We start from the raw sequence: 7,973 nt of genomic DNA, 5'->3' as shown, positions 1-7,973 counted from the left end.
TGATTGAGGATAGGCACTCTGTGCTGGACTTTTGCTGGCCATTCTGCTGCCCTGCTCCTCCCAAACAGAAGACACCTGATAAGACCCAATGGGTTAAAAATCAGATAATCAGATGAACCACTCTAGGCTACCTTTTCCTTCTCAAAATCTTTATTTTTTTCTTTTGCCTTATGGAGGGAGAACTTTGGACATCTGTTCTACACATTAAGTGTACCCTTTCTCCAGCCTGGTCTATTCCTATGGAATGATCTGGACTTCCCCTGGCCAGCAGAGGGCATAGTCTCCCACTCTGGGACAGTAGAGGCCAGAGAGCCTTCCAGTCTTCCAGACTGTGGGAGCCACAGACAAGAGGAGGAATTTCACTGCTTCAGCTGGCTGCCTAAGGGGTCCCCTAAGGGCTCCTCCTGCTGGATTCTCCAGCTCTTCCCTCTGCCACTGCTTCCACCATCACCAAGGTCTGGTTCCTCCGTCTCAGGAGCAGGTTGGAACTCATCTAGGTTACCAGCTATCTGTGAGGGATGGTGGCTGGGCGCACTCTGAGGACCAGACAGACACCTAGGCCTGCTCTTGTCAAGGTGGCATGGCAGAGAGTGGGGCAGCCAGCGACCCAGGCACTTTCGGCTTTGGTTTTATTCTTTTGGAGAATTTTTTCAAAGGAAAATTACCTTAAAATTTTTTACTGTTTTTACTGTTTGTTCCTGTTTTTGAGGAAACAGGATCTCAAAAGAAAAATTACTACTGAACATGAATTTAAATACACATTCTTGAACATGATTTTTTTCTAAAATAAGTTACAGATAAGCAGCATTACTAATGATGATCTAAGTTCACCATGAAAAGTCCAATTTGGAGGCTAGAGAGATAGCTCCAAGAGCTGGAGCACATGCCTTGCTTGTGCTGATTACTGAGTGTGATTCCTAATATCACACTGTTGATGTGTGACCCTGGGGGCACCCGAGCACTGCCAGTAAGGCTATGGCGACCCTTAGCACAGTCTGGTGAGCAGCACCACACCTCAAGACCCAAGAACAGAATTGTCCAGCCCACTTAGCCTGCATAGCAGGTTGAATATGAACAGGCATGACCTCAGTACTCTGTGCAAGGTTATAAAAATAAATATATATTTTTAAGGTTCAATTTTATGTAATGTGTGCTGTAAATATTACAGGACATAGTGCCAGACATATTAAGCCAAAGTACTAGGCCCCATCATACCCTAGTGCAATGGGGAAAACAGATATTCAGCATAATTCCACAAAGCACACTAAATCACAAATATGACAAATGCACTTGTACCACTTCACTTGTATCACTTGTCGTCCCGTTGATCTTCGATTTGCTTGAGTGGGCACTAGTAATGTCGCCATTTGTCCCTGTTGCGTGCTAGTGCAGCCCAATGATATCTGCTTGCTCCAGGAACAGGAAAAACCTCAAATCGTTCATTCAGGGATTTGACGAAGAAATCTGACCATCTAGTTGGTGAGCGGTCTTCTGATGTCCCGTGGAATCCAGTTGGTAACAGCTCTAGCCCAGCAGTCATCTCTAAATCGCATTACGTGACCGGCCCATCTGAGTTTTGATGCCTTGGCAAATGTGACAGCATCCCTGATTCTTGACTGTTGACGGAGGTCAGAACTCCGGATTCCTTCTCTCACTTGAGTGAGACATGATACTCCTAGCATAGCTCTTTCGATTCCTCTTTGGGATACCCGAATAGCGTTCTCATCCTGTTTGCCTAGGGCTCAGGTCTCTGAGGCGTATGTTAGTGCAGGAAGAACAGTGAAATCAAAAAGATGTGCCCAGAGTCAGAGGTTCTTTGTCCTCTTAACCACTTCTTTGACGCTCTTGAAGGCATTCCACGCTGCTATCTTCCTCCTGCACAGTTCTGGTGCCAAATCGTTCCTCATGTTGATTTCTCGACCCAGGTACACATACCTGCTGCATTCAGAGTTGTTCCTTCCATTGAGAGCAAATGGAGCTTCAGGGACTAGTTCATTTTTCATGAACATCGTCTTATTGAGATTCAGTTGCAATCCGACCTTTCCACACTCATGGTCGAAGTTGGCCAGCATTTGTGCCACTTGGCTAATGTTTGGCGTTATGAGAACGATGTCATCAGTGAAGCGGAGGTGGTGTAATTGCCGACCATCTATCTTCACTCCCATTCCTTCGCATTTCAGTCATTGCATGATGTTCTTGAGGATGGCACTGAAGAGTTTCGGTGAAATGGTATCTGTAGGATAACATAGCCTCAGGTAGTTTAGGTTTATTGGTTACTCCCATCACAGTGCTCCATTCCTCTATGTTTGTTTGTAACTTCTTTCTTTGTGTTCTGTTGACTTGTAAGTATTGTTTTTCTCTTCTCCTTGAGTCCTTTGCATAGTTTATTCAGAGCCATTAAGGACACAGGAAGACTTAGCAAATGCTATGCTTTTGTAACCTGGGAGTCATTTGACTCTACATGATATTTTCCTCCTGGGCATCTGTTCTCTCAACCTAAACCTCCGCTGCCCTTACTTCCTAGCACCCCCCAAACCAGGGTCCTGACGATGAATGGGATGGACCCAGGGCAAGCAGTGAGTTGTGTGCTACCCTGGCATCGAGATGGGCCTGGCCACAGTGCCTAATTCTTAACTATAAGTTAAGAGATTGGTCATGGACAAATACTGTCATAATCCAAATAGTGATAACTAGATTTGGACCCTGCGAGGGTGAGGAATGATTAATCTGGCCTGAGTGCTGTAGTTGATTCTGTGGCAAGATGTTGCCAGGAGAGCAGCCTTGCAAGCCTCAATGTGTCTCTTGCTATGTCCATACAAAAATAACTAGTATTAAGATGTTAATGAATGTTTGGACTAAGGAGAGGAGAAAAACCCCTTAAGAGGTATTTTGCCTACTGGCAGTCAGGAAGAGTTTGGAATGCCCCTAGGTTGTGTTCCCTTTGAACTTGGTGGGCCCTCAGGAAGGGCTTTCTTATGTTGATTTTGTTACCTGGCTGTGTGCAGCCTAGGGGCAAGGGTGAGAGAGAAAAAGGAAGGAGAGAGACAAGAGAGGGGCTGTGGTAGATCCAGAGAGAAGACAGAGCTAGGAGTGCAGGAGATGAGAAAGATGGAAGATTGAATATACAGTAACTAATCAGCAACCAGCTTGGTCCTCATTCTTCCTTCACCTGTCCTTGGCCAACAGCCATCCTGATCCAGTCCACACACAGCAGTTCCAGGGCACAAACTGGAGCGGTGAGATAGAGCCGCCCAGAGAGCCCTCAAGTGCACACGCCCTTTGGCGTGCATTAGTATTTTACAGTATCGCCCTGCCTTACCCCTCTCTTTACATCAATGATCACTTCCTTGTAGAATGGTGAGATCCTGGTGGTGAATCCACAGTACAGCTCACGAAGGATTTTGATATACTGAGTTTGAACGCCCTGTTTGGCTAGGGCTTTGATGACCGCCTCAGTCTCAACAGAATCAAAGGCCTTCTTTAAGTCAATGAATGTCAGACAGAGTGGCATCTTGAACTCTAGCGAAACTTCAATGAGTTTGGTCACTGTGTGGATATGGTCTCTCGTGCTGAATCCCCCTCGGAACCCGGCTTGCTCGCATGGTTGTCCTTTGTCTAGTGTTCTGCCTATTCTATTCAGGATGACACAGGTGAATAACTTGTAGACAAAGACAGCAGGCAGAATGGGTGATAGTTGTCGATGTCATGGATGTCTCCCTTCTTGTACAACAGAATGGTTTTCCACTGAGACGGAACCTTGCATTCAGACAGGTAGTGTGTAAAGAGCCGAGCCAGTGTATTGATGAGTACTAGATTCTTCAGGTGTTCAGGTCTGATCTTGTTCAGACCAGGTGCTATACGCATCTTTATCAATGAAATGGCGTGTTGGATTTCGGAACGGAGGATGTTGGGAACGATATATCCTTCCTGCGGAATTTGGTATATGGACAGGTGAACATGGCTGTTAAAGAGATCCGAGTAGAAGTCGTGAATAATCCTTTCCATTGTCTTTCTGGAAGATGTGATAGATCCATCGGGACGTCGGAGGGCAGTCATCTTGGTCTTGTAGTTGGCGAAGGATAGGTGAGCATTGCGAATACTTTTTCCAGCTTCTGCCGCATCAGCCAACACTGCTGCTCTTCTCTCTTTGAGGTCTTTCTTTATCGCATCTCTGCACAGCTTTGCGAGCTTGGACGTTAGCTTGTGGTTGCCTCGAGAGTTTCCGAAGACAGGCGTCTATTTGTGGCTTTCTCACTCAGCATTCTTCGCACAGTCATGGAGGTGCTGAACCAGTCAATCGTATTCCTCGTCGATGTTGTCAAGGACAGCATCTTCCCACGTTGCTGCAATAGTGCTAAAGAGCTCCCAATTGGTGCTCATTCTGGGAGTTGCCTTCTTAGACTTAAATTTTGCAGACCTTTCTCCCTGCTCTGTGAAGTAGAATTTTGCACGAAGGAGCCAGTGGTCCGATCCTGTTTGGAATTTTTGGACAACAGTGATATCGGTCAGGCAAAACCTTTGATTGAATATGATGTGGTCAATTTCATTGTGGAACTGTCCACCGGGAGACTCCCATATCCAGCGTTTAGATTTGGCCTTCTGGAACTGTGAGTTACCACGGATGGTCTTGGTCAACATGATGAATTCTGATAGTCTCTCACCCTGATCATTCCATTCTAGGCCATGGGTCCCAATGTAGAGTTCTTCGGGAGACCTTCTTGGACCTATCTTGGCATTAAAATCACCAACAATGATCTTGTAGAAGGTGTGGTCTTCTTTATAGAACTTTTCCAGTTCCATGTAGAATCTCTCAATTTCTTCTTCATTGTAGTTGGATGTTGTTGCATAGACGACAAAGATAGAAACTGCAGACAGTGAGCCACATCTATTCAAGCGTAATCGTCCGATTCGGGGTGTTAAGCATTCAAATGAATCAATGCTCATGGCAATGTTCGTATTGACAAGGACACCGACACCACTGACACCTCTGTTGTCGCATGTTCTGAGGAACAATTCTTCTCCAGTGTCGAAAATGGCGTGATGTGATTGATGTCTTCTCTTTTTGGTCAGACCAATGATGTACTTGTTCTTCTGCGCTTGCACCATCAGGTCCTTAGTGGATGCTTCTAATGCCAGTGTACGTGCATTGAAAATACAGACAATCAAGTTAGTCTTTCTTCATTTTGGCAGTCTAGGAACAAATCTCAGGGACAAATGCAATGAAAAATAAGAATTGGTGCTCAGAGAATATAGCAGGTAGATGGGAAATCTATTTGCTCTGGGAATTATGACATGCTTATCTCAGAAAAACCTTTCTTATTTGAGAGGTTAATTACCAGGGCTTCATTTTTTTTGTTTGGACCTCACTCATTCTCCATGCACTAAGCCTTTGTACCAGTTGTCTCTTTAGCAGGATTGCCCTATTTCACTTCTCCTGAAGAGAAACTATGTCTGTCTCACTAGATCTAAGTGCAGCTGACCTTCCTTTTCTCTTCCACCTGCTGGCATTCAACTCCAAGAAACCTACTTTGAACTCAGCATTTTTAAAAAACCACTTTGGGTAATGTCTTGTATATTACTTTACTTTCTGCGTATTGGAGAAAGTGTTGCATCAGCATATCTTGACATTATTAAATTACTTACCTTGTTGTTTATCTATTCCTGTTATGCACCAGCATAGTTAGACTATGGGAAGGGGTCTGGGGATAACAGTGATGAGCTCAATAAGGGCTAAGATGAAGTTAACCAAGAAAATTTTACCAAGGAAGGTCCCATGTAAAGGAAAACTGGGAGAGAGCTGGGGCCACTGGGATGCTATCAGGTCAGCTTTGGAAATTAGGAACATCTGTGCTCTTCAATGCTAAGAATCTTCTCAGATGTCCTGTATTTGTATAATAATCTCCTATGCTTATACTTGACTGCTCAAGAACTTTGAAATATCACAGTCATGATGTCTATTGGATCCATGTCATTTGAATAAAAATGTAGGTCTTTACTTAACGAAAACCAGCTTTGGAGGTGGGGAGGGGGTGTTTTGGAAACTTCTCTTTAACTCAGGGAATCAAAGAGCTGGAGGTGGGCCTTGTGTCTCAGGCACTGATCTCTTTCTCCTTCATCTTGCTTAACCTAAATCCTCCCCTTCCTGTGCCAACTGAAGTGGTTTAATGCAGGGTTGGCACAAGGCAATCTGAAACCAATGCCAGCAACCTTCCAGATTTCTGCAGAATATACCCTTGTATATGATAAAGCACTGAGGAGACATCATTGTGTGGTCTTCAAGAGTGATTAGAGGGATTCGAATGATAGTACAGCGGGTAGTGTCTGCCTTGCACAAGGCTGACCTCGATTCAGTCCTCCGCATCTCATATCATCTCTCAAGCATGATCAGGAGTAATTCCTGAGTGCAGAGGCAGGGTATCCCTGGGTATCGACAGGTGTGCCCCTTATCCCTCACCCCCCCACCCCCACTGCCATAAAAAGGAGTGTCAGAGGGACTTTCAAGTGGTGTCTCAATCTCAGGAGAAGGAATCTCTGCAAATGAAGGTTTGATCAGAGACACCCCTGCTGGTGTGTGCGGTGGTGTTTCCTTGCAAGTGTACATAGTTCAGCTAAAGAAAACAATGGCAAGAAGAGGTATAAGAAAAAAAATAGCTTCCAAATTATATGTCTTGCTCTTTCACTGATGAGTGTGTGAATAGTTAAGGATGGAAGAAAACTTCTGCTTCTTTTTCTTTTTCTTTTTGGGTCACACCCAGGAGTTACTCCTGGCTCCACTCAGGAATTACTCCTGGCGGTGCTGCGGGACCATTTGGGATATTGAGGATGGAACCTGGGGGGCCATGTGCAAGGCAAACACCCTACCTGCTGTACTATAGCTCTGGCCCCAAACTTCTGCTTCTTGAACCAGTCTCGGAGTTTATAGTTTTGGAATAATTTAGATAATATACAAAGAGAGACACTGCTTAGTCAATTTAGTATGCTAATTAAAGGTAGAGAGGGGTTCAAGTAGGAAAGACTTCAAGGTTGGATGTAATGAGAAGATTTTACCATAAACAGCTATGTAATGATCTACCTCATGGTGATTCAATAAAAGGAAATAAAACATTTTAAATAATAAAAATATTTTATGACATAAGTTTAAAGCGAGAGACTGTAGTTCTAGATGAATAAGTGACTCAAGCTAAATTTTGAGAGGCAAAGCTCTGCTTTATAAATTAGACTCACATGGAAATTAACCTTTCATAAAAATAAGAAAATAGCTGAGATTTCTTAAGTAGATGTGTTTATTTTATAGATGAACTATAGTCCAGTTTAATCTCATTTACTAACCCATTCTCCCCTTCTATTTTAGGGCATTTTTACTCATTACCTTCAAAAGGCAAGATGTTCAGGCCAAGGGAGTCTCTTCTTTGGCTTAAAATTGACAATAAACCCTGCTACAGAAATGCATCATAATTAGAGATAATCTTTTCTCATCTGCCACAGGCAGGTCCGAAATGTATGCAGCATTTAGATTAAAGCTGTTTCCCATGAGCCATATCCAACTCTGGGTGAGATAAATGCAGAACAGAACTGCCAAAGTCCCCAGAATCTGTGGACATCACAGATGTCCAGGCAGCTGAGAGCTCATGTGCCAAGGAAAGTAAAATTCTGTGACAAGCTGAATGATCATTCTTGGCTCTCGTTTGGCATCCAATTACCCAGAGGAAAGGCCCACAATAGGGGTTATAATTTGAACTTGGAAAACAATCCTGGGCGTGGTTTTTTCTTTCTCTGAGCCCCCAGCCAGACCTCCATACCTGCCCTGTTGCAGCCTGCTACTTCCCAAGCCTGGTTCTTGCCCTCCTGATTCTCAATTGACAAAGAGGTGCCTTTTTATAAGTAGCTGGTTAGGTTTATGCTCTCCTGTTCCCTGTCTACATTTCCTCAGTGTTTCCGTTCTCTGAAGGAGGCTCCCACCCCCACTTCCTGTT

At 44.2% G+C, this 7,973-nt stretch overlaps 1 pseudogene; it reads right to left on the bottom strand.

Annotated features, from left to right (window-relative positions):
* Positions 1-1,309: 1,309 nt before the first annotated feature.
* LOC129403667 (uncharacterized) lies at positions 1,310-4,800 on the bottom strand (annotated as a pseudogene).
* Positions 4,801-7,973: the final 3,173 nt, after the last annotated feature.

The sequence above is a fragment of the Sorex araneus genome, chromosome 3 (genome assembly GCF_027595985.1).
Source record: "Sorex araneus isolate mSorAra2 chromosome 3, mSorAra2.pri, whole genome shotgun sequence".
Taxonomy (NCBI): domain Eukaryota; kingdom Metazoa; phylum Chordata; class Mammalia; order Eulipotyphla; family Soricidae; genus Sorex; species Sorex araneus.
This window is presented reverse-complemented; position numbering and strand designations above follow the sequence as displayed.